Below are 25725 nucleotides of genomic sequence, written 5' to 3' on the forward strand. Positions count from 1 at the left end.
GCTGAACGGAAATGTTGCAACCGCACCCCATTTTGCTACTGTTGGACACGTTTTTGGAGCACTTTATGGACCTCAAATTATGCATACCATATGTCATTTCAAAGCTTGGTAAGTCAGAAGTCCATTTCTTCAAATGGTGCATGATTTGGATTTGAAACGAAAAAGTTATGGCCGTTTGAAGACGAACCGCGCAAAGCCAAAGCGGGATTTTTTTTATTTCGCAGTCGAGGAGCCATTTCGAAGGGTGTTTCGCAGCTGCGAAACCACCCTTTGGCACACGAGTGCCACTTCGCAGCACCGTATGCCCATTTCGCAGCTGTGAAATGGGCTGCAAAAATTGCCTTCCTCCGCGAAATCCACCCCCCACTGCGAAAATGCTCCAAGCTTCAAAAATGGGCTACGAAATTCCCATTTTGTTGCCAAATGATTTCTAAACTTCCAAATAGCTGTGAAATGATCTCCAAGCTTCAAAATGGCTACGATATGATCTTCAAGCTTCAAAATGGCTACGAAACGATTTCCAAGCTTAAAAATGGCTGCGAAAATGTTTCTATTTTCTCCATGAGCTGCGAAACTCCCCTTTGGCTACGAAATGATTTCGCAGCCCCATAGCTACCCCCTGTGAAATCCTCCATTTGCTGTGAAAATGGCCTTTTGATTGCGAAATGATTTTCCAAACTTCAAAATGGTTGTGAAATGATTTCCAAACTTCGAAATGGGCTGCAAAAATGTTTTTCTTTTTTCCTTTTGGCTTCGAAATGGCTATGAAATGGCCTCCAAGCTATGAAATGATTTGCAAAAACACCTTACAAAGCCAAGGGAGGTTGCAAAAATGCCAAAAAAAGTCTCACAACCATGCATCTAAAGAGAAGAGCCCTCTCACTGAGATCACACACACCAAGTCTCTCACTTCATTTCTTACCTCCTTAAACCATCAAAGCCCATAGCTCCAACTGAGAGCTCCAGTTGAGGAGACTATGCCATCTAAGGAGACTACCATAACAGAGGTCAAAGTCCTGATCCAACCTACTCAAGAGGCCACCACAGATGCATCAGTTCCATAGGACCTTACCATTACTTGATCATCTCTTTACTTTTTGTCTTTATATATTATACATAGCTCCATGTTTTGATGTCTTATATTTTGGGATTGGATGTATTACTGATGATGCATCATATATAGACATCAATTCTTGTTTAAAACTTGGCATTTTTCTATTTCCTCTATTCACTAACTCTATTGTTTTTTTTTTTTTTTTGAGACATGTGGTTTCTCCTATACGACTCAAACTCCATGTCACTCAGGAGGTATCACTTCCTCCCTATTTTTCAATCGCTTTTGTCACATTGAGGACAATGTTCAGCTTGGTTGTGGGTAGAGTTGAGGAAGTAAGTTTTGTTATTAATGCTAAGTTATTTTGGTAATTTAGTTGCTTTTTGCTTAATTTTTAAAATTTTTTAAAGTTTTTATTCTACTCTCCATGGTTATTAAGGAAATATTCTCAAAATGAAAAGGGAGAAATTGAATTTTTGTCTTTTTACTTGACTTAGAGTTTGTATTATGCTTACTAAAGTTGATGAATTGTTGAAACTTCTATTGAATTCAACCTTAGTTCTTCCACTTCAAGCTATCCACACACTGTGCACACTAGGTTTCAATTATAAGATGAAAAACTATTTCCCTCTTGACTTAGGAAAATTTTAGACTTGGTACCTTTGACCTCATTTAATAGTGTTGGGACACCTTGTAAAAGGCCAATAAGTCTTTGAAAAAGAAAAAAAAGAAAGAAAGAAAAATGTTTGCTTGCCTTGAAACCCGAGCAAGGTCTGAGGGGTATACGGTGAAAATATTTAAAACTTGGTGCCCTAAGCCTTCATTGGTTGGGAGTCACCGACCTCAATGCTCATTACAAGGGTGAATAGGTGGAGTGAGTTTAACATATTGTAGGTGCTTTGGTATTAAAAATTCATTCTCAAAAGTCTGGGGTAAAATCCGAGGAGTTAGTGGTTGAAAGATCCTTAAAGCTTGATGCCCTAAACCTTAATTGGTTGGGAGTCATCGATGGACCCCCGTTACATGGACAATTTAGAAAAGAATACCTTTAAGCCTTGTACTCCTACAATGAAAAAAATTGTGAAACAAGAGGTGCGTTCTTAGCCTATTGGAGGTTGATCAGTTTGTTAAGCTTTGAAAATGAACTAGGTTGGGGGGAAAGATTAGTTCAACATACTATATTTGGAAACTAATAAGTAACACTTAGATTTTTGTGGAAGAGTAAGGTTTGGCCCTTTGGGAGTGGAAACTCTTTTAAAGCTTAAATTTGCATAATGCCTTCTCTTTAAGAATTGTGATTAGACAAGTTATTTGATAACTCTTGTTGAAGTTTGAGTTTTATTTCTTTAATGTTCCATGAGAGAGTTAGATCATCATGCCACTTGAAATTTGTTTTTTGATCAGCATGATGTTGTAAATTATAGCACTTTTTATTTTTCTTTTTTCTCTCCTTTATTGCTAAGGGACTAGCAATATGTCGGTTGGGGGGAGTGATTACTACTAAAAAAAATGTTATTTTATAGCTTGTAATTAACTCTTTTAAACACTTTTGAGTAGTAGTTATTGCCTTTTAACCCAATTGGCATGTTGATAACTCGACTCTTGGTAGCTTGGCATGTAAAGGTATCAACAAAATTTATACCTAAGGTCCTTACACTAAAGTAGCAAAGCTACTATAGCATAGTGGCTCTAGGATCGAACACTAGGAAGGGTTTTTACTTTAACTGGTGAAGTTCGAAGGATGGAGTGAACTTTTCTTAATAAAAGTTAGGTTAAGATGAAAACATAAAAAGATGAAGGTGTTGTAAACTAAACTAACATGAAAATAGGTTAAAAGATGGAAAAAGAAGTTTCTCAAAGCTTTGGATAGCCATGCTTAACTCACTGTGTAAAAATGGAGATTTTGGGACTTTTCACCTCGAGTTGGGAAAGCAACTAAGGTGATGCTTACTTCCCGAACCGGTATGAGTTTAACAACTGAGTTTTAGTCCTTGAAAACTTACAAAAAGGGTAGCTGAACCTCATAACTGTTCTTTTATTGGTATAGGTCAATGGCTCATAGGAGATAACTAATGAACGTTAGTGGATCTAACAATAAGAATCCACTGAGACTAAAAGGTTATCAAGTATTGGCCATTCAAAGCAAGTCAGAGGGATTAAAAGCTTTACTTTGAATGAAAACATTTATGACGCTCAGCTACTTACATTTATGGCTTGGAAATCTCCATCCTGACACGGGAGCTTCACATGGCATCCATTACTTCAAGAAACTAAAAGGTTTTAGCCTCTCATCCTTGGGGATTTCATCCTCCAAGGATGTTTGGCTACTAAGAAAATGAGAAAGAAAAGAGAAAAGAAGCATATGAACAAAAGTGCTCTTATAACTTATAAAGTTACAGGTTACAAGATGATCGTGTCTGAGGCACTTCACCTCTATTTAAAGACAATAAAAAGCTAAATTACAAGAGCTATTACAAAAGCAACCTTTTCATTGGTTGATTACAAGGGTAAAATAGGTATTTACGAAGCTAAAAGTCAAGCAAAATATCTTGGAGAACGGGCAGTGGAATATCATCAACAGCGTCTCAAAACAAGGGATTTCAAAGGCATTTCGCAATGGGGAAGATGAAAGGTCCAAATTTCGCAAGGTAAAAAGCCACCTTGCGAAATTTCGCAAGGTGGTTTCTTCATGGTGCGAAATGGCCAAATTTCGCACCATGAGGAAAATCCCCTTGCGAAATTTTGGCAAGGTGAAATTCACTTTGCGAAATTTGTCATTTGACAAGTGAATTGCCTCCCCTTGCGAAATGGTGTTCCCATTGCTTGTGCTCGTGTTTCCACTTGAAATTCAAGCCTGTAAACGTCCAAAATCCTTGCTTAACTCGCCCAAGTAGCTCCTCCATCAATTGGCATGCTTGAATTGGTTCATAAGCTGATGAAAAACATGTAAACTTGCCACTAAAAATGGTTAGAACTAATTACTAAGGAGCTTAATGAATTAATTAGATTAAATGAATATGATTACTACTCAAAGGTGCTTAAAACCCTTATAATTAGGTCTACAAAATAGCACTTTTCAGTAGTAATCACATGTTAAGGATCCTTGCAATCAATTCTAATCAAATTGTGTTAAGTTTTGATGTTTTGATAGCTTTTTGATCACCAAAGCAATCTAAGATCGAGGAGAGTTCTTTGGAATCCATGGCAAAGCAATGGAAAGCTCAGAAACATGAAGAACCGAAGCTTTAAAGTCCTTTGCCATAAGCAAATCCGGAATGCAAGGAGGGGAAGCAAAGAGAAATCTGCCATGAAGCATTCTTGATGACAGTCGTGTAAGCCACTTTTGGAGCACTTTCTGAAGTCCAATTTATGTATGCTATATGTTGTTTCGAAGCTCAGGAAGTCAACAATCAAATGCTTCAAACAGTACATGATTCAGAGTTGAAATGAAGGAGTTACAGCCATTGCAAGCAGATCACTCCAAGCTGAAGGCAGAATGTTGCATGGCTGCGAAATCAGCCTTTGGCTGCAAAAATGTTGTCCTTTTGCTGCGAAATTTTTGCAGCCATTTTGCACAGTGCCGCGGTGTTCTCCTAAAGCTTCTCGACCAACATTTTGAGATTTTTTGCTTTAGATATTTGATGTCTAAATCCCCAAACCCTCCTTGTAACCCACCTATCATAGGATTCCTTAGTCTTTAAGTAAGAACAAAGGGTGAATAACCTCTTATATATAGTTTTGTAATTTTCTTTACAAAATGAATCGATCTCGGGAGCTTGTTTTCAGAGACAACCTTTTGTATAAGTAATATATCTACAGAGCACTTGCTCTGCTTTTCATATATATATTTGTTTTCTCGTTATTTTTCTTTCTAGCCAATCAAACTCTGAGGATTTTTCCTCAGAGGATGAGAGGCTAGGCTCTTCGTCTCTTGGAGTGAAGAAAGCCGGGTAAGTTTCCTCATGCATAAATTGGAAGTTTTGTTGTTTTATTTTTAATGAAGAGAAAGTGTGACCCCTTAATGGTTTTTATCTTTTTAGTTAACTTAAAACGCCCTTAAATCACCTGGGCCAACACTTGGTAAGGCAAGTGATCTCCATCCATTGAGATGCACTTGTTTATCTCTTGCGAGCCTTTGGGAGGTGGTTTGAAGGTAGGATTTTCTAGAATAGCCAACACTTGGTAAGCTTTTGGACTCCACGGAGACATCCATTAGTTATCTCTTGCGAGCTTTTGACGGGTAATCCAAGGTTAAGGATCACCTTGAATGGAAAATGCTAGGTGAGAGGCATGAGCCATTGCAAGGTGCATCAGTGAAAGGGAATTAGTGTTTGAACCCATTAAGGGGAAGCATCTGTACCACACCGATTCGGGAAATAACTATATGTTAAATCCCCAATGCGAGGAAAAGAAACAAGTGACTAGAACTCTCCTTTTTGTATGAAGAACCTGAGCCTAGTGATCTAAACTCCAAGCAACACTTTTCTTTGTAAGTAAAATTAGTTACTATTTTTGGTTAGCTTAAAACCAACCTTTTCCACCAAAGATTATGTTTTCTTTTAAAGCTAACCTTCAAATGAAAAGGCACTAATTCAACTTTGAATTAATATCAATTGTGGAGTGAAAACCCATCCCAGTGAACGACCCTAGTGCCACTATGCTATGCTAGCTAAGGCTATCCTAGTACATGGTGTAATAGGTTATAAATTTTTTTGATTACTCCCTGAGGACCAAAATCAAGGGACACCAGCTGGAGATGAATCAGCTGAGACACTAATTTGGAACGAATCATCTACCCCCTTGGAAGAGAAGGGAGGAAATTATGCCTTTATTCAATGGGGAGGAGACACAAGAAGCCATTAAGGAGGAGCCCCCAAAGCTTATTCTGAAGCCATTACCCACGCAGTTGAAGTATGCAGACTTGGAAGAAAACAAGCAGAGCCCTGTTGTTATTTCTTCATCTCTTACCACTACTTAGGAGGATCGTCTACTTGAAGTCCTCAGGAGTTGTAAAAAGGCGATAGGGTGGCAAATTTCAGATCTAAAAGGGATTAGCCCTTTAGTCTGTACCCATCATATATACATTGAAGAAGAAGCTAAGACAGTTCGTCAACCTCAAAGAAGGTTGAACCCTCACATGCAAGAGGTGGTGCAAGCTGAAGTGCTTAAGCTACTTCAAGCCGGTATTATCTACCTTATATCAGATAGCCCATGGGTGGGTCCTATGCAAGTCGTGCCAAAGAAATCAGGGATCACGATGGTGCAAAATGATAAGGGAGAAGAAGTCTCTACACACCTCACTTTAGGTTGGAGGATGTGTAATGATTATAGAAAATTGAATGTTGTAACAAGGAAGGACCACTTCCCGTTACCATTTATTGATCAAGTGCTTGAGAGGGCCTCTGGCCATCCATTCTACTGTTTCTTGGATGGCTACTCCGGGTATTTTCAAATAGAAATTGATGTTGAAGACCAGGAGAAGACCACTTTCACATGTCCATTTGGAACTTACGCATACAGAAGAATGCCTTTCGGCTTATGCAATGCACCTGCAACATTCCAAAGATGCATGTTAAGCATTCTCAATGATATGGTGGAGTGTATTATGAAAGTCTTTATGGACGACATCACCATATATGGAAGTACGTTTGACAAATGCTTAATCAACTTGGAAGTTGTTCTGAACCGATGCATTGAGAAAGACTTGGTGCTTAACTGGGAGATATGCCATTTCATGGTACACCAAGGGATTGTCATTGGGCATATTATCTCAAAGCAAGGCATTGAAGTGGACAAATCAAAGGTTAAACTTATGTCAAGTTGCCATCGCTAACAACTATCAAAGGAGTAAGGCAATTCCTTTGCCATGTTGGGTTCTATAGGAGGTTTATCAAAGATTTTTCTAAACTTGCAAGACCTCTTTGTGAACTATTGGTAAAGGATGCTAAATTCGTATGGGATGATCGATGTCAACAGAGTTTTGAAGAACTGAAGCTATTTTTGATGACCACTCCAATAGTGAGAGCTTCTAACTGGCAATTTCCCTTTGAAGTGATGTGCGATGCTAGTGACTTTGCTATAGGAGTTGTTCTTAGGCAAAGAGAAGATGGAAAGCCTTATGTGATCTACTATGCGATCAAAACGTTGAATGAAGCATAAAGAAACTACACAACCACAGAGAAAGAATTGTTGGTTGTAGTTTTTGCCTTAGACAAATTTCGCGCTTACTTGGTGGGGTCTTTCATTGTGGTTTTCACTGACCACTCACCTTGAAATATCTACCGACTAAGCAGGATGCAAAAGCGAGGCTGATTAGATGGATTATCTTACTTCAAGAGTTCAATCTTCAAATCAAAGACAAGAAATGAGTGGAGAATGTTGTAGCCGACCATCTGTCAAGGCTATCCATTGCACATAATTCCCATAGTTTGCCAATTCATAATGATTTTCCAGAGGAGTCACTCATGTTGATAGAAGCCGCTCCTTGGTATGCTCATATTGCTAACTATTTAGTTACCGGAGAAGTTCCAAGTGAGTGGAAAGCATAAGATAAGAAGCACTTCTTTGCAAAAATTCATGTCTACTATTGGGAAGAGCCATTTCTATTCAAATATTGTGCGGATCAAATAATACGAAAGTGCGTCCCTGAATAAGAGCAACAGGTGATCCTCAGTCATTGCCACGAAAGCGCATGTGGAGGCCACTTTGCTTCTCAGAAGACAGCTATGAAGGTACTGCAATCGGGTTTCTGCTGGTCATCACTTTTCAAAGATGCCCACACCATGTGCAGAAGCTGTGATAAATGCCAAAGGCTTGGGAAGTTAAAACATAGGAACATGATGCCTTTGAACCCCATTTTAATTGTTGATCTTTTTTATGTCTGGGGCATTGACTTCATGAGACCTTTTCCCATGTCCTTTGGCTACTGCTACATCTTGGTGGGAGTAGATTATGTTTCTAAATGGGTTGAAGCGATCCCATGCAAAAGTAATGATCACAGAGTTGTTATCAAATTTCTCAAAGAGGACATCTTCTCTAGATTTGGAGTACCCAAGGCCATAATCAGTGATGAGGGTACTCATTTTTGTAACAAGTCGTGTTCGAAACTCTTTTAGCTAAGTACAGGGTGAAGCATAAGGTAGCTACACCTTACCATCCTCAAACTTCTGGGCAAGTTGAGTTAGCAAATCGGGAGATAAAAAACATATTGATGAAGGTGGTGAATACGAATAGAAGAGATTGGTCTATTAAGCTTCATAATTCACTATAGGCATATAGAACAACTTACAAAACCATTCTTGGAATGTCTCCTTATCACCTAGTCTACGAAAAAGTGTGCCATCTCCCCGTGGAAGTGGAATACAAAGCTTGGTGGGCAATCAAAAAGCTCAACATGAATTTGAGCCAAGTCGGCATGAAGAGGTTCTTAGACCTTAATGAGATGGAGGAACTGAGAAATGACGCCTACAATAATTCAAACATTGCAAAACAAAGATTGAAGAGGTGGCATGATCAGTTAATCTCCCGCAAAGAATTCTAGAAGGGATAAAGAGTCTTGCTATATGACTCTAAGCTCCACATCTTCCCAGGAAAGTTGAAGTCAAGGTGGATAGGTCCATTTACTATCCAACAAGTGCATTCAAATGGAGTAGTGGAACTACTCAATTCCAACAGCACCGGGAGTTTTAAAGTCAATGATCATCATCTCAAGCCATTCGTGGAGCCTTTTTCTCGAGACAAGGAAGACAACATCCTCCTTGAGCCACATCAAGCTTAACAAGACAAATGGTTAGATAGACTTAGTCTGTCGGAAGACATTAAGTCCATAATTTTTGTTTTAATGTTTATTTAAAGTTTTATTGATTTAATACTTGTTTTAATTGTGATTTCTTATTTTAATTTATTTTGTTGTGATTGAATTTAAATTTTTGATGATCAATTACAGGTGGATTCCAAAATAGATGGAGAAAAGCTTTAAACATTTTCTGGAGGATGGGAAATTCAGAAAAATAGAGCAATTCGCAAGGCTTGAAAAATCCAAAATCTCATTTCGCAAGGGTGTGAAAATTTCACAGGGCATGCAAAAAAAATTTGCAAACCGAAAATTGCCTTGCGAAATCCCATGCGAAATTGCTTTGCTTTGCGAAACTGCCTTGCAAAATCCCAAGTGAAACCTGAAAGGGTGTGCAAGCCCAGTTTGCAACCCTAAACTCCATTTCGCAAGCCTATGCGAATTACAAAAGCCTTTACAAAAACAAAAGGTCACTTAAAAGCCTATTTAAAGACCTCTAAGCCCTGATTTCATTTCGCACACCCCATTCCCCATTGCGAAACCCTCCACCACTTTGCAAGCTTCCATCGGTTTTCTCTCCATTTGACGCCTTGCGGCCAACCATTCGAAGAGGCAACCTACACCTCTCACCCCATTTTGGACATGGTGCGCATTAGAGGAGGCCATACCGACCCTTCATTGTCTCGCGAGCCGTGGCCAAGAGCCTCCCCTTTGTGGGATTTAACATCTCAGGCCCCCAAGGCCCTGACCGTTCCATCTTCTAAGGGTGGAGTGCCCTCTAGCCCTCCTCAGCACCGATTTGTGACACGGAGACCACCGACTTCTCCACCTCTTGGGAGCTTAGTACGCCGCACTCCAGCTAAGAGGGTCAGGACCTCAAGCCCCGGAGAGTCGTCTAGGCATGCAGAGATTGATCCTTGGGCCCCTACCGATTCTCAGTGTCCTTCCGGCATCTCACCGGAAGCCATCATCAAGAGGCTTATGGTCACCGTGCCGCCCATTGAGGGCAATTTAGATTGTAGAGCCAGACCATTCCATTCCGAGCTTTATTTTGACCTCAAGGCCATGCGATAGTAGTCGAAGCTTTGGGATTCATTTAGACTGCTCCAGAGGTACTATCTCGAGCGCCTTATGACTCCTAGGAAGTTCTTCTACCCCAGAGTGGCAATGGACTTCTATCAGTCCATGACTACTCAGGGTACCCAGAGTCCTACCGCCATTCATTTTAGCATTGATGGGGGCTAGGGTATCCTTAAGGCTAGGCATGTGGCAAAGGCTCTACATATTCCATACGAGCTAGTAGATCCAACACATTTCCATGAGTGGTCCCATGTATCTCAGCGGGACATGGTCCACATCCTATCTAGGGGAACCTTTGGAGATTCAGTCCTTTTATGTAAGGAGCTTCCACTTGGGATGCTCCTAGTAAATGTATTGTTGCGGTCCAATATTTTTCCTCTTCAGCATCTAGTGCAGAGGTAAGGAGCCATTCTTGACGCTTTATTCAGGATATATGAGGGCTTCTATTTCAGGCCACATCACCTGATTATGGCCGCTCTCCTCCACTTTGAGGAGAAAGTTCACAAGAAGAAGCTACAAAGAGCCAACACTATTCCACTGTTGTTTCTAAGGTTGCTCTATCACATATTGGAGCACACGGGCTATTCTACTGAGCCCCACCTTGAGCGTCACCACCATTTTCGAGAGCAATTCACTCTCGACAAATGGACACAGTTAGCGGGATATTCAGCACCTCTAGGAGCTCCACCCAGGCCAGCTGATTACTACTCAAAAAGTGTTATTTTATATCTTGTAATTAACTATTTTAAACACTTTTGAGTAGTAGTTATTACCTTTTAACTCAATTGGCATGTTAAGGACCCTTATAATAATTTCTGATCAAATTATGTTAAGTTTTGGTGTTTTTGATAGCTTTTTAATCACCAAAGCAATCTAAGATGAGGGAGAGTTCTATATGATCCATGGAAAAGCAAATGGAATCTCATTTACAAGAAGAATCCAAGCTTTGGAGCTTCGTAGTCTTTTTCCAAAGCCAAATCAATAATGCAAGGGGGAAAAATAGAGAAATCTAACATGAAGAAATTCAAGAAGACAACAATTGATGGAAACAGTTCAAGTACTTTCTGGAGTCCATTTTATTCATACTATATGTCGTTTCGAAGCTTGGGAAGTTAGGAGTCCAATTCCTTAAAGGGTGTGCAAATCGGAGCTGAAACGAAGAAGTTATGGCCATTTAAAGACAATGGCATCAATCTATGCGAAAATTTCGCAGCTGCGAAATCAACCTTTTGTTGAGAAAATTTCGCAGCCCAAAGCCCATTTCGCAGTTGTGAAATGAGCTGCGAAATGAAATCCACTTGCAAAAATTTTACAAGGTGTTTCGCAGCTGCGAAACCACCTGCAAGCACATGTGTGCCACTTCACAAGTTGAAACTCCATCTTCGCAACTGCGAACCACATTGCGAAATCACCTCCAAGTTGCGAATCAAGTTGCAAATCATCTCCAAGTTGCGAGATCACCTCCAAGTTGTGAAATCACAAATTCAACTTGCAAAATCAAAGTTCAAACTTGCAAAATGGACAATTCAAACTTGCGAAATCCACTTCTGTAAACTCAGATATTTGCAACCGACTCAGTTAGATTTTTTTCTCAAGATATTTTGTGTAAATTTCTATTTTCTCCTTGTAATAAGCTAAAGATATTATTGGGATATTTCTTAGAAAATATCTTCTATATATATCTCTGAATCAATGTAAAGAAATATATCATAGATCATATATGTAATCCACGAGAGAAGGATCATAGTAAGATATATATCTACAGAGCACTTGCTCTGTTTTTCTTTCATATTTTTGTTTTCTCGTTATTTTTATTTCTAGAAAATCAAACTCTGAGGATGTTTCCTCAGAGGATGAGTGGCTAGGCTCTTTGTCTCTTGGAGTGAAGAAAGTCGAGTAAGTTTCCACATGCAAAAATTAGAAGTTTTGTTGTTTCAGCTTTTAATGAAGAAAAAGTGTGACCCGTTAATGGTTTTTATCTTTTTAGTTAACTTAAAATGCCTTTAAATCACCTAGGCCAACACTTGGTAACGCAAGTGATCTTCGTTCATTGAGATGCACTAGTTTATCTCTTGCGAGCCTTTGGGAGGTGACTTGAAGGTTTTTCTGGAATTGCCCACACTTGGTAAGCTTTTGGACTCTAAGGAGACATCCATTAGTTATCTCTTGCGAGCTTTTGATGGGTAATCCAAGGTTAAGGATCACCTTGAATGGCAAATGCTAGGTGAGAGGTATAAGCCATTACAAGATGATTAAGTGACAGGGAATTAGTGTCTGAACCCATTAAAGGCAAGCATCTGTACCACATCGATTCGGGAAATAACTATATGTTAAATCCCTAATGCGAGGAAAAGATTCAAGTGACCGAAACTCCCTTTTTGTATAAAGAACCTGAGCCTAGTGATCTGAAACTCCAAGAAACACTTTTCTTTGTAATTAAAATCAATTACTATTTTTAGTTAGCTTAAAACCAACCTTTTCAAGCATCTTTATGTTTTCTTTTAAAGCTAACCTTGAAATGAAAAAGCATCAATTTAGCTTTGAATCAATATCAATTGTGAAGTGAAAACCCATCCCAGTGAACGATCCTACAGCCACTATGATATGCTAGCTAAGGCTATCCTAGTACATGGTGTAATAGGTTATAAATTTTGTTGATTACTCCCGTCTGAGGACCGAAATCAAGGTACACTAGTTGATTGAGCACCAATCAATAGGACATACACCAGCTGGGCATGAATCAAATGGCGTCGTTGTCGGGGACCATTGAGAGGACATAAATCAGTTGATATACTAATTGGGAACGAATCACCAGCACCTCCAGTGCCACCATAGGCTGAGCATGCATAGTAGGATGAGCTTCCCACGGAGTCTATACCACTTGCACCTGCACCACCTATGCCTGAGGCCACCTCTATTGATCCTCCCGCTACTCCTCCTGTTCCACCGGTTGCATCATCTACATCAGAGGCTTCCATCACCATTTCTATCGTAGATTTTTATGCCATGGTACATATGCTCCAGACACACATTGCATTATTATGGCAGATGGCTGACATACGTGCTCAGCAGGACTAGCATACTGCTATCCTTCGTCAGATTCAGCAGCATCTAGGACTCCTGCCACCACCTCAGCCTGACATTCTTGGACCATCAGAGCCCATAGCTCCAACTAAGGAGACCACTAGAGCCGATGTCCCGCTCCAGGCCACTCATGAGGCAGCCACAAAGCCATCATCTCCACCAGAGGCCCCCACTACTTGATCATCTCTTTATTACCTTGTATTTACTTATTATATTAGTAAACATAATTACTTGTTTTCATGTTTTATATTATGGGATTGGATGTATTTCATGATCATATCTCACATTATACTTTCTCAGAGTAATATATATACATCATATTTCATTATATTTGCCATTCTTTATTTCCTTTACTCATTACTCTTTTATTTTTTGAATCATGTGGTTTCTCCTATACGACTTAGACTCCATGTCACTCAGTAGGTACCACTTCCTCCCTTTATTTGCAATCGCTCTTGCCACATTGAGGGCAATGTTGATCTTGGTTGGGGGGAGAGTTAAGGAAGGAAGCTTTGTTAATATTGCTAAGTTATTTTGTTAATTTAGTACTTTTTGCTTAATTTTAAATTTTTTGCTTAATATTAAAAGTTTTTACTCTACTCTCCATGATTATTAAGGAAAAATTCTCAAAATAAAATGGGAGAAGTTGAATTCTTACTTTTTTACTTGAATTTTAGAGTTTGTATTATGCTTGTTGAGATTGATGAATTATTGAAACTCCTATTGATTTCAGCCTTATTTCTTCCACTTTAATCTTACCACACATTGTGCACATTAGGTTCTGATTATAAGATGAAAAACTATCTCACCCCCTAAACTTAGGAAAATTTAGACTTGGTACCTTTGACCTCGTTTAATAGTGTTGGGACACCTTATAAAAGGCAAATGAGCCTTTGAAAAAAAAAAAGAAAGAACAAAGTGTTTTACTTGCCTTGAAACCCGAGCAAGGTCTGAGGGATATATGGTGAAAATCTTTAAAACCTGGTGCCCTAAGCCTTGATTGGTTGGGAGCCACCGACCTCAATGCTCATTACAAGGGTGAATAGGTGGAGTTTAACATATTGTAGGTGCTTAGGTATTAAATTTCAGTTTCAAAAGTCCAGGATAAAATCTGAGGAGTTAGTGGCTGAAAGATGCTTAAAGCTTGATGCCCTAAACCTTGATTGGTTGGGAGTCATCGATGGATCCCCGTTACATGGACACTTTAGAAAACAATACCTTAAGCATTGCACACCTATAATGAAAAATTGTGAAATAAAAGAGATGTGTTCTTAGCCTATTGGGGGTTGGCCAGTTGCTAAAGTTTGAGAAAGAACTAGGTTGGGGGGAGAGATTAGTTCAGCATACTATATTCGGAAACTAATAAGCTTAACACATATTTTTATGGAAGAGTAATGATTGAGCCTATGAGAGTGGAAATCCTTTTAATAATTAAATTTGCACAATGCCTACTCTTTATGAATTGTGATAAGGCAAGATAGTTGATAAACTCTTGTTGAAGGTCGAGTTTTGCTTCTTTAATATCCCATGATTTTGTAAATTATATTACTGTCTATTTGGTTTTTTTTCTCTCTCTCCTTCATTGCTAAGGGACTAGCAATATGTCGGTTGAGGGGAGTGATTACTACTCAAAAAGTGCTCTTTTATTGCTTGTTATAAGCTCTTTTAAACACTTTTGAGTAGTACTTATTACCTTTGAACTCAATTGGCACATTAAGGACCCTTGCAAGTGTTACTGATCAGTTTTTGGATAGATTTGGTGTTTTGATAGCTTTTTTATCATTAAAACAAACCAAGAATGAGGGAAAACTTTGTGTAGTCCATGGAAAAGCAAGTTAAAGCTCAAACACATGAAGAATCCAAGTTTTGGAGAGTCTCGTAGCCTTTACCAAATCAATCAAGTATGCAAGGAAGAGAATCAGAGAAGAAATCTAGCAACCAGCAATTTCGCATGGCTATGCGAAATTTTCGCAAAGCATGTGAAATGCCTAAAAGGAGTACAAGCTATAAGACAGAGAGCAAGGTTGTGAAGAATGAATTTCGCACCCTTACGAAATTTCACAACCCTTGAAAAACTGAGGAAAATGAATTTCGCACCTTGTGCAAAATTTCGCAAACCTTGCGAAAATCCTCCTGTGTAATTTTCAGATATTTTTGCACCGACTCCGTTAGATTTTTATCTCGAGATATTTTGTGTAATTACCAATTTTCTCCTTATAATCAACTAAAGACATTTTTAGATATTTTGGATATCTAGATGAGGGGTTAAAAATATCTCTCTCTATATGTCTTAAAATATCTCACTTGTAAATTATCTCGAAATCTCGAAAGAAATTCTAGAGAACACTTGTAAATTCTTTTTAGTAAGAAATACACAGAGCTTTTGCTTTGCCTTACCTATTCATTTTGTTTTTATTTTCTTTATAGCCAAACAATCTCTGAGAATGTTTTCTCAGAGGATGAGTGGTTAGGTTTTTCGTTTCTTGGATTGAAGGAAGTTAGGTAAGGGATCCGGATACAAAAGTGGGAGTTTTCCTTGTTTTTAATGAGGAAAGTTGTGACCCTTTAATGGTTTTTATTTTTTAGTTGAACTTAAAATCCCTTAAAATCACCTGGGCCAACACTTAGTAAGCTTTTCGGACTTCTTGGAGATCCATTAGTTATCTCTTGTGAGCCTCTGGGAGGTGGTTTAAAGGTAGGATTACCTAGAATGGCTAACACTTGGTAAGCTTTTCGGACTCCCTGGAGATCCAGTAGTTATCTCTTGCGAGCCTTTGAAGGGTAATTCAAGGTTAGGATTACCTTGAATGGCCAATACTTGGTAAGCTTTTCGCAGTGAGAGGTGATTAGTTATCTCTTACAAGCCATTGAAAGATGATTCACAGTGAGAGGTCTTTAGTGTTTGAAACCATTAATGGGAAGCAACTACAATCTTTCTTGGACCAGTGGGATCAAAACTTGATTGCTAAATACACACCGGTTGGAGAGATAACCATTCTTTATGTTATTATCCCCAACGTGAGGAAAATATCTGGAATATCCCCCTTTTGTCTAAGGAACCTGAACCTAGTGACCTAAAACTCCAAGAAACCTTTTCTTTGTAATTAATCTCAATTACTATTTTTGGTTAACTTAAAACCAACCTTTTTCAGCCAAACATTATGTTTTCTTTTAAAGCTAACTCATAAAAGAAAAAACACAATTTCAATGCTTTAACTAATATCATGTGTGATATGAAAACCCACCCCTGTGGACGATCCTAGAGCCACTATACTATGCTAGCTATGCTACCCTAATATATGGTGAAATAGGTTTATAAATTTTGTTGATAACTCCCGTCTAAGGACTGAATTAAATAGAACACTAATTGGGGACGAATCATGAATGACTCTAGGTCTTAAGCTCAGGGCTTTAGATGTTATGAACAACTTAGAACTATGGTTGAGAGGAACAACTCTAGGTCATGAGCTCAGGGCTCTAGATGTAATGAACAACTCAAGGCTATGGATGACATGGGCTATTCTACATCGTTAGCTTAAGGCTCTGGATGGTATGAATAACTCAAGGGTGTGGATGATAGGAATGATTCATGGTCTTGGGCCTGTAGCTCTAAATTCTATGAATAGCTTAAGGCTTTAGATCCTACATACAACTCAAGGCTCTAGTTGTAATAAATAGCTTAGGGTTGTTGTTTACATGAACAACTCTAGGTCATGAGCTTAGGGTTCTAGATGTTATGAACAACTCAGGGTTGTAGATGAAATCAATGACTTCATGTATTGAGCTTAGGTCTCTAGATGCTATGAACAACCAGGGCTTTTGATAACATGAACGACTTTGGGCCATGAGCTTAAGGTGCTAGATTTTACGAACAAAAGAAAAAAAAAAAGCTTATGGATGACATGAATGACTTTGGTTCATGAGCTCAAGGTTCTAGATGATATGAACAACTTGGGGTTGTCGTTGACATGACAAACTCCAGGTCATGAGCTCAAGGATCTAGATGCTAAGAAATGATTAAGACTATGGATGACATGAATGAGTCCAGGTTGTGAGCTCAAGGCTCTAGATCCTACATACAACTCAGGTTTGTCATTGACATAAACAACTCCTAACCATGAGCTCTTGGCTCTAAAACCTAAGAATAGCTTAAGGCTATTGATGACATGAATGAATTTGGGTTATGACCTCAGGGCTCTAAATGCTATGAAAAACTCAGGGTTGTGGATGACATGAACGACTTTAGGCTTACAATTGAGGGCTCTTTTTGCTATGAACAACTCAGGGTTGTGGTTGACATGAACGACTCTATGTCGTGAGTTGAGGGCTCTAGATGCTATGAATAGCTTAGGGTTATGGATGAGATGAACGACTTCGAGTCATGAGCTTAAGGCTTTAGATGCTATAAACATCTCCAAGTTGTCGTTGACATGAATGACTATGGTTTGTGAGCTGAGGGATCTAGATGCTACGAACAGCCCAGGGGTGTGGTTGAAAGGAATGATTATAGGTTGTAATCTCAGGGCTCTCGATGCTATGAACAGCTCAGGGCTCTGAATGACATAAGCTGCTCTTGATTGTTAGCTCAGCACTTTGGATGTTGTAAATAGGTTAGGGTTGTGGATGATCTATAGGACTTGGGATGCCTTGTGCTTAGGCCTTTAGATGTTATGAATAGGTGAGGGGTGTAGTTGGTATGAACGATTCTTGGTCATGATCCCTTGGTTTTAAATCCAATGAACAACTCAGGGTTGTAGATGACATTAATAACTGTGGGTAGTGAGAGCTCAAGGCTCTAGATGCTATAAACAACTTAAGGCTATGGTTGACATGAATGAATTTGAGTCGTGAGTTCATGACTATAAATGTTGTGAACAACTTAGTGCTATGGTTGACATGAATGTCTTCGGGTCATGAGCTTAGAGCTTTATATGTTATGAAAATGTTAGGACTAGGATGACATGAATGAATCTTAGTCATGAGCTCAGGGGTGTGGTTTACATGATTGAGTTGAGGTCGCGACCTTAGGGCTCTAGATGCTATTAAAAGCTTAGGGTTGTGGATGATATGAATGACTTCATGTCTGATCGCTCGGATTTTTTCGTTTATTGGATCAAAACAAAATTTATAACCTAATTCACTATTCTATAGCAATTTATACCCGATCAAAAAGAGGTTTTAGTACAAACTACTGTAGTATAGTGGTTTTTAGGTATCGTCCACAAGGATGGATTATTCTCAGTAATTAAGGCTTGAATGAGATGATAAGAAATGATGGTGATCAAGTGAAATTTACTTGAAATTGCATGATAAAATCTCAAGATAGCAATGTATTCAAATTGAGAGGAAAATGAAGTGTAAAAGAGAAGAAAATTAATAAGATGTGAGACTCTCGGAGTTAGGATTTTCTAGAAAGCAATTTCCATGGTGAATAGATGTTGAGATCTAATTTTCATCAAGTTAGATTGAAAACCTAAATTTTCATCTAAATCGATTTTTTATTTAGCTTTAGGTCTAGATCTAATTTCTCTTCAAATTAGATAATCTAATCCAAGAGATCAATTCAAATCATATATTCAATTCATCTTAAATTATCTTCCAATGATTCACACAATGCAACTATTCAATCTCATCAAATCTAGCATTAAGAATTTGATGAATCTACCTAGCTTGCATTGTAGTAATCATCCAAGATAATTTGAAGAGAAAAATCCCCAAATTTCAATTAATTAATCAATTGGATCAAATTACCTTTGCAAATCAAGCTCAATTCTCTAATTCACCACAGATCTTATCTTTAGATCTTCCTTCCTCCGAGAAAAACGAGATTTAGCCACTCATGCTTGGAGATTTGATCTCACAAGACATGTTTGGCTACCGAGAAAATGACGGAAAATGAAGGAAAGTAGAGAATTATATAGAGAAAAGAAATCTAAAAAGTTCTACAATTAGAAAATGTATCAAAAGTAAAAGTTCTTAAATGAGTCCATCTCATTTCTATTTATAAGCCAAGGTAAAAAGGACACTTGGCAACTTTTTAGAGGTCTTCCGGATGCTTCTTCATCAAGGAATCTGGAGAAAATGCATTTTTGCACAAGCCCCTAGCAATCTCGCATGATGATGCAAAGTGGAAAATCCATCAGCTCTAATTTCGTTCTTCTGGAGCGATTCGCATGACTATGCGAAAATTTCGCATGGTCATGCGAAATCACTTTTTCACAATTTCCTTATGTGCTGCAGCCAACATCTTTCCTGTTTCATTTCGCATGACTATACGAAAATTTCGCATGGTCATGCGAAATCGAAAATCATGCTATTCCGACTCCTCTTTGCAATTTCTCTCATTTCTTCATTTTTAATCCATCTCCACCACCTTCAATTAATCTCCAAAGCTTGGTCCAAGTGCATTTCATTGCTTCTTTCATTATGCATTTGGATCATCATCAACTTTATTTGTTTTCTTCAATTTGATTCATCTCTTTTGTCACAAATTTATCAAAAACATACCTTGAAATGACTCCAAAACTTCATAAAACTTGTTAGTAACTCTTGCAAGGGCAACAACATGTTAATTGAGTGTTTTAGGTATAATTACTACTCAAAAGACATGAAACTCATGAGAATTATTATCTAAAATATGCTCTTTTTGAGTAGTAATCATTCCCCCAACCAACACATTGCTAGTCCCTTAGCAATGGTATAACAAAAGGAAAGAAAAACAATACCAAACAAAAGAAATCATAAGTCACATAAGCAAATCATTTGAAAAAATATATTTCAAATTTCCATAGCATAAATGGTTGGTAAACAAGCACACCCTACTATCCATAGGTATCAACAAAATCCCAACTTATTTACTATCTCTAATAGAAAGAATATCATGTAAGTTAAGGTATCAAAAACATATCCATCTTCATTTCCCAAACAATTTTTCCAAACAAGTCTTGAGTGTAATTAAGCTAGCCCCCAAATATAGTACTCAAAACTAATCCTCCCCCCAACCTAGCTCAAATTATCTCAAACAACAAAAATCACTCTCTCATAGGTCAAGAACACACCTATCTTTATTTTATTATTTTTTTTTTTTCAAAGGACTTATTGTAGGAGTGCAATGCTAAAGGTATCTCCAAGTATATGGTCCATGTAGCGGGGATTCATCGATGACTCCCAACCATAAGGCATAGGGCACCAAGTTTATAGGACTATTTAACTAGCCACTAACTCCTCGGACTTCACCCCGGACTCCTCAAATCAGGATCCAATACCTTAGCACCTACAATTGAGCTCATACTCCACCTATCCACCCATGTAACAAGCATTGAGGTCGGTGGCTCCCAACCAAAATGGCTTAGGGCACCAGGCTTTAAAGACCTTTGGGCCATTTACCCCTCGGACCTTGCTCAGGTTTCAAGGCAAGCATAACTCAACATTTTTATTCATCAACTTTTTTTTTTTTTTTCAATTGGGCACATTGACCTCTTTTTAAGGTGTCTCAACTCAATTCAAGAGTAATCAATGTTATAAGACAATTAAGTCCAAGTCTTAAGGTTAGAATAGTTTTTCATCTTACATCCGGGGTCTAGAGTGCACAGTATGTGTCAAGACTCAAATAGAAATGACCATTTGGAAAATGAAGACTTCAAAGTCAAATCAACTTTAATTCACATAACAAATCTTCTAAGATCAAGCAAATAAGCTAGTACTCTAAATCAACTTTTTTCAAGTTAGGTTTGCTCATTCATTAATCACAAATGCTATAGTCATCTCAAAAAAATCTCACCAAATAAGTCACAAATGTGATTTATGAAAAAGAAATCTAGAGAAACTAACAAAACTAACAACATATTTCCTTCTCTTCCTTTCTAACCCTCCCCCCAACCTAACTTGTACATTGTCCTCAATGTGTAATGAAAATATACAAAGAAAGGAAGGGAAGATACCTCAATCTCTCATGAATTTCAGCTTCAATAGCAAAAACAAAAATAAGACCACAAATGAGAATTGTCGGATATAAATGACATAAGAGAAGAAAATATGAAAACAAATCTATTAAAAACAAAAAAAAAAACTATGTTAGAGACACAATGTATGGAGTAAAATCAAGGTATAGATGATGACAATGTCTAAAGAAAACATGATTTCAATGATAAGTCAATGATTCTCATGGAGTTTTTGAAAATTTCACACAAGTGTGCAAACTAGACAAGAAGGTGAAATGCCTTGCAACTATTTTCTTCTTTTGAAAGAATTTGGCACAATCATGTGAAAATTCGCATGCACATGTGAATTGGTCAAGAGAGTTCTATCTTATTGTGGCCTTCAGCATAATTTTCGCATAGTCATGCGAAAATTCGCATGCTGATGCGAAATGGTCCAGATGCATGAAATTTCTGCAGTCATCCACATTAGTTTCGCATAGTCATGCAAAAATTTCGCATGAGTGTGCGAAGTGGTCCAGATGGCTCATTTTACTGCAGTCTTTAAGATGGATTTCGCATAGTCATGCGAAATGTTCGCATGGTCATGCGAAATGGTCCAGAGGGTTAAAAATTTTTGCACTGCCCTTATTAGTTTCGCACAATCATGCGAGAATTTCGCATGATCATGCCAACTGGGATAGAGACTCGTTTTGCACATTTCTGAAGTTATGAAAACTCCTTTATTTTAGCATGAAGACTCCCCTATTTTGGCATGAAGACACAAATTGGTGATGGGCCATTAAAACTCCTTTTTCCTTTGCTTCATGCATTCCATCCATCCGGAAAATCCTTCAAAACACAAATCAAAGAATTGAGATGGATTTATTTAATGGAAACTAAAAGAAAAAAAATCAAAATTCAAAGGAAAGTAGAGAAATGAGAAACCATTGGGCTAGCTAGCTGATTACTACTCAAAAAGTGCTATTTGATAGCTTGTAATTAATCCTTTTAAACACTTTTGAGTAGTAGTTTTTGCCTTTTAACCCAATTAACATGTTAAGGCCCCTTTCAATCAATTCTAATCAAATTGCCTTAAGTTTTGGTGTTTTGATAGCTTTTTGATCACCAAAGCAATATGAGATAGAGGAGAGTTATTTGGAATCCTTGTCAAAGCAATGGGAAGCTCAGAGGTATGAAGAACCAAAGCTTTGAAGTCCTTTGCCATAAGCAAAGTGGAAATGCAAGGAGGGGAAGCAAAGAGAATCCAGCCATGAAGCATTCTTGATGACAGTCATTTCAGCCACTTTTGGAGCACTTCCTAATGTCCAAATTATGCATGCTATATGTCATGTGAAAGCTTAGGAAGTCCACAATCCAATGCTTCAAACCGTGTTAGATTTGGAGCTGAAATAAGGAAGTTACAGCCTTTTGAAGACAACTGCTCCAAAGTGAAGGAAGGCTTCAGAAAAGTGCTGCGAAATCACCATTTTGTTGCGGAATGATTTCGCAGCCTTTTTGCACAGTGCTATGGATTTCCCCTGAAGCTTCACGACGCGATGGAAGCCAAACACCACAAGATGTAAGCCAACTTTGCAGCAGTGCGAAATCAGTTGGTTGCTATGAAGAAATTTCGCAGCCCTTGTGGTTCATCTGCGAAATTTCGCAGACCTCATTTTTCACCTGCGAAATGGTCCTTAGTGCTTCCTGATATTTGTAACTGACACTTGGAGATATTTTTCATTATAATTTTGTTGCCTGAATCCCCAAATTATCCTTGTCAGCCACCAATTATAGGATTCCTTAGCTTTTAAGTTAGGAAAATGGCAAAATATCCATGTAATAGCTGTTAAAGTAATTTTGGTATAAATATTGCCCGAGGAGCTTGTTCTGAGGGTGTTGAACCTTTTGTAAGTTTGAAAGAAAGTAATATACAGAGCTTGAGCTCTATTCTACCTTACCTTCTCACTTTGATTGTATTTTTTATTTACTAAGTTATGCACTCTCTGAGGAGCTTTCCCCAGAGAATGAGTAACTAAACCTTTTAGTTCCTTAGAGTTAAGGTTGCCGAGAAAGGTTCCAAGTGCAAGAATCAGAAGCTTTGTGATTTCAGCTATGAATGAAGAGAAGGTGTGTCCCATGAATGGTTTCTACGTTTTTAGTTAACTTAAAACGCCTTGGAGTCACCTGGGCCAACACTTGGTAAGGCAAGTGATCTCTAACCATGGAGATGCACTAGTTTACCCCTTGCGAGCCTCTGGTAGGTGACTTGAAGGTAGGATTTTCTAGAATTGCCAACACTTGGTAAGCTTTTGGACTCTAAGGAGACATCCATTAGTTATCTCTTGCGAGCTTGTGAAAGGAAGTCCAAGGTTAAAGATCACCTTGAATGGTAAAGGCTAGCGAGAGGCTTAAACCATTGCAAGTTGCATCAGTTAGAGAATTAAAGTTGAAATCCAATTGAGGGATGCATTTGTGCAGCACCTGTTAGAGAATTGACTTTATGTTAATTCTCTAATGTTAGGAATTGAACCAACTGACCGGAGCTATGCTATTGCATGAGGAACCTCCCCTGTAAACCTGAATCTCCAAGGAATGCTTTTCTTCTTAAGTAATTTTCATCACTTGATGTGTTGTTAATCTAAGTCCAAACCTTTTCCAACTAAAGTTTGTGTTTTATTTCTTAAGCTATTCTTAAAATGAAACAGCACCAATTCACTTTGAATTGGTATCATTTTCAGCTTGGAAACCCTTCCCAGTGAACGATCCTAGAGCCACTATGCTATAGTAGCTTTTTCTTTGCTACCCTAGTTCATGGTGTTATAGGTTATAAATTTTGTTGATTACTCCCGCTATCAAGGAGCACCAGCTGGACACAAATCAGCCGAGACACCAATTAGGCATGAACCAAATGGCGCCGTTGTCGGGGAAGGTGTCAAGTTTATAGTGATACTATTTCAGTGTACTTGTGATTTTCATCACAAGTGTGGTAACGTTTCTTTTGATTTATTAATTCTTTTTCTTTCTTTTCTACCTACTCATAATCTAAATTTAGCTTTTAAATTCAGCTTAGTTTTATTTTGTATTTGTAGCCCTGTTTTCTTTTGTTGTCCTGTATTTTCATTTTAGTTTTAGCTAGATACTAGTTGTATATGCCAAAGTGGATACGAGGCAGTGGAGGAAGGCTTGTTAAAAGTGATACACCTCATACTAAGGAATTGGAATTGAGCTTGAATATCATGGAAACTACACCTGAAGATCAGCATAGTCACCAAGGTCGTCAAGACAATCTCAATGAATTCAGATCAATGAGGGACCGTATGCATCCACCTCGTATGAGTGCACCGTCATGTATAATACCTCCTACAGAGTAGCTAGTGATCAGACCATATATTGTTCCACTTCTACCAACTTTCCATGGGATGGAAAGTGAGAATCCCTATGCACATATTAAGGAATTTGAAGATGTTTGTAATACATTCCAAGAGGGAGGAGCTTCAATTGATTTGATGATGCTTAAGTTATTTCCTTTTACTTTAAAGGATAAAGCCAAAATTTGGCTTAATTCTTTAAGGCCAAGGAGTATCCGTACTTGGACTAACTTACAAGCTGAATTCCTTAAGAAATTCTTTCCCACTCATAGAACAAATGGCTTGAAAAGGCAAATTTCAAATTTCTCAGCTAAAGAGAATGAGAAATTCTATGAGTGTTGGGAAAGATATATGGAAGCTATAAATGCATGTCCTCACCACGGTTGACTGTAAATAAGAAAGCCTTCTTTACTGAGCAAGTAAGTGCAATCTTACAGTGTAAGTCTCCTTTGAAGTATAAAGATCCGGGAAGTCCTACCATTTCAGTCATGATTGGAGGAAAGGTAGTGGAGAAAGCTTTATTAGACTTGGGAACTAGTGTGAATTTGCTTCCATATACTGTCTATAAGCAATTGGGACTTGGTGAGTTGAAGCCAACAGCAATCACTCTATCTCTAGCAGATAGATCAGTAAAAATTCCCAGGGGAGTAATTGAGGATGTCTTGGTTCAAGTTGATAATTTCTACTATCCAGTGGATTTTATTGTTCTTGATATGGATCCTACTGTAAAGGAATCTGATTTAGTTCCTATCATCTTGGGAAGGCCATTCCTTGCTACCTCAAATGCAATTATCAACTGTAGGAATGGGCTCATGCAACTCACTTTTGGCAATATGACACTTGATCTCAACATTTTTTATATGTCTAAAAAGCAAATCACTCCGGAAGAAGAAGAGGGTCCAGAGGAAGTGTGTATTATTGACACTCTGGTAGAGGAGCACTGCAATCAGAATATGCAAGATAAGCTGAATGAAAGTTTTGCGGATTGTGAGGAAGGTTTGCCTGAACCTCCTAATGAGCTTGCTACTTTACAAAGTTGGAGGAGGATAGAAGAGATTCTACCTTTGTTCAATGAAGAAGAGGGAGCAGATGCTGAAAAAGAGGTTCCAAAACTCAATTTGAAGCCTCTACCTGCAAAGCTGAAATATACATACCTTGAAGACAATAATCAATGTCCTGTTGTAATATCTTCATCTCTGACCAGTCATCAAGAGAAGTGTTTACTGGAAGTTCTCAAGAGGTGTAAGAAAGCAATAGGATGGCAAATATCTGATTTGAAAGGCATTAGTCCTTTAGTTTGCACGCATCATATATATATGGAGGAGGCAGCTAAGCCAATTCGTCAATTTCAAAGAAGATTGAATCCTCATTTACAAGAGGTTGTGCGAGCTGAGGTGCTGAAGCTACTTCAAGCAGGTATTATCTACC

General features: G+C 38.2%; 1 pseudogene; it reads left to right on the forward strand.

Annotated features, from left to right (window-relative positions):
* LOC117916999 overlaps positions 1-25725 on the forward strand; it is a 52840-nt pseudogene that overhangs the window by 26004 nt on the left and 1111 nt on the right.

The sequence above is a fragment of the Vitis riparia genome, chromosome 6 (genome assembly GCF_004353265.1).
Source record: "Vitis riparia cultivar Riparia Gloire de Montpellier isolate 1030 chromosome 6, EGFV_Vit.rip_1.0, whole genome shotgun sequence".
Lineage (NCBI taxonomy): Eukaryota > Viridiplantae > Streptophyta > Magnoliopsida > Vitales > Vitaceae > Vitis > Vitis riparia.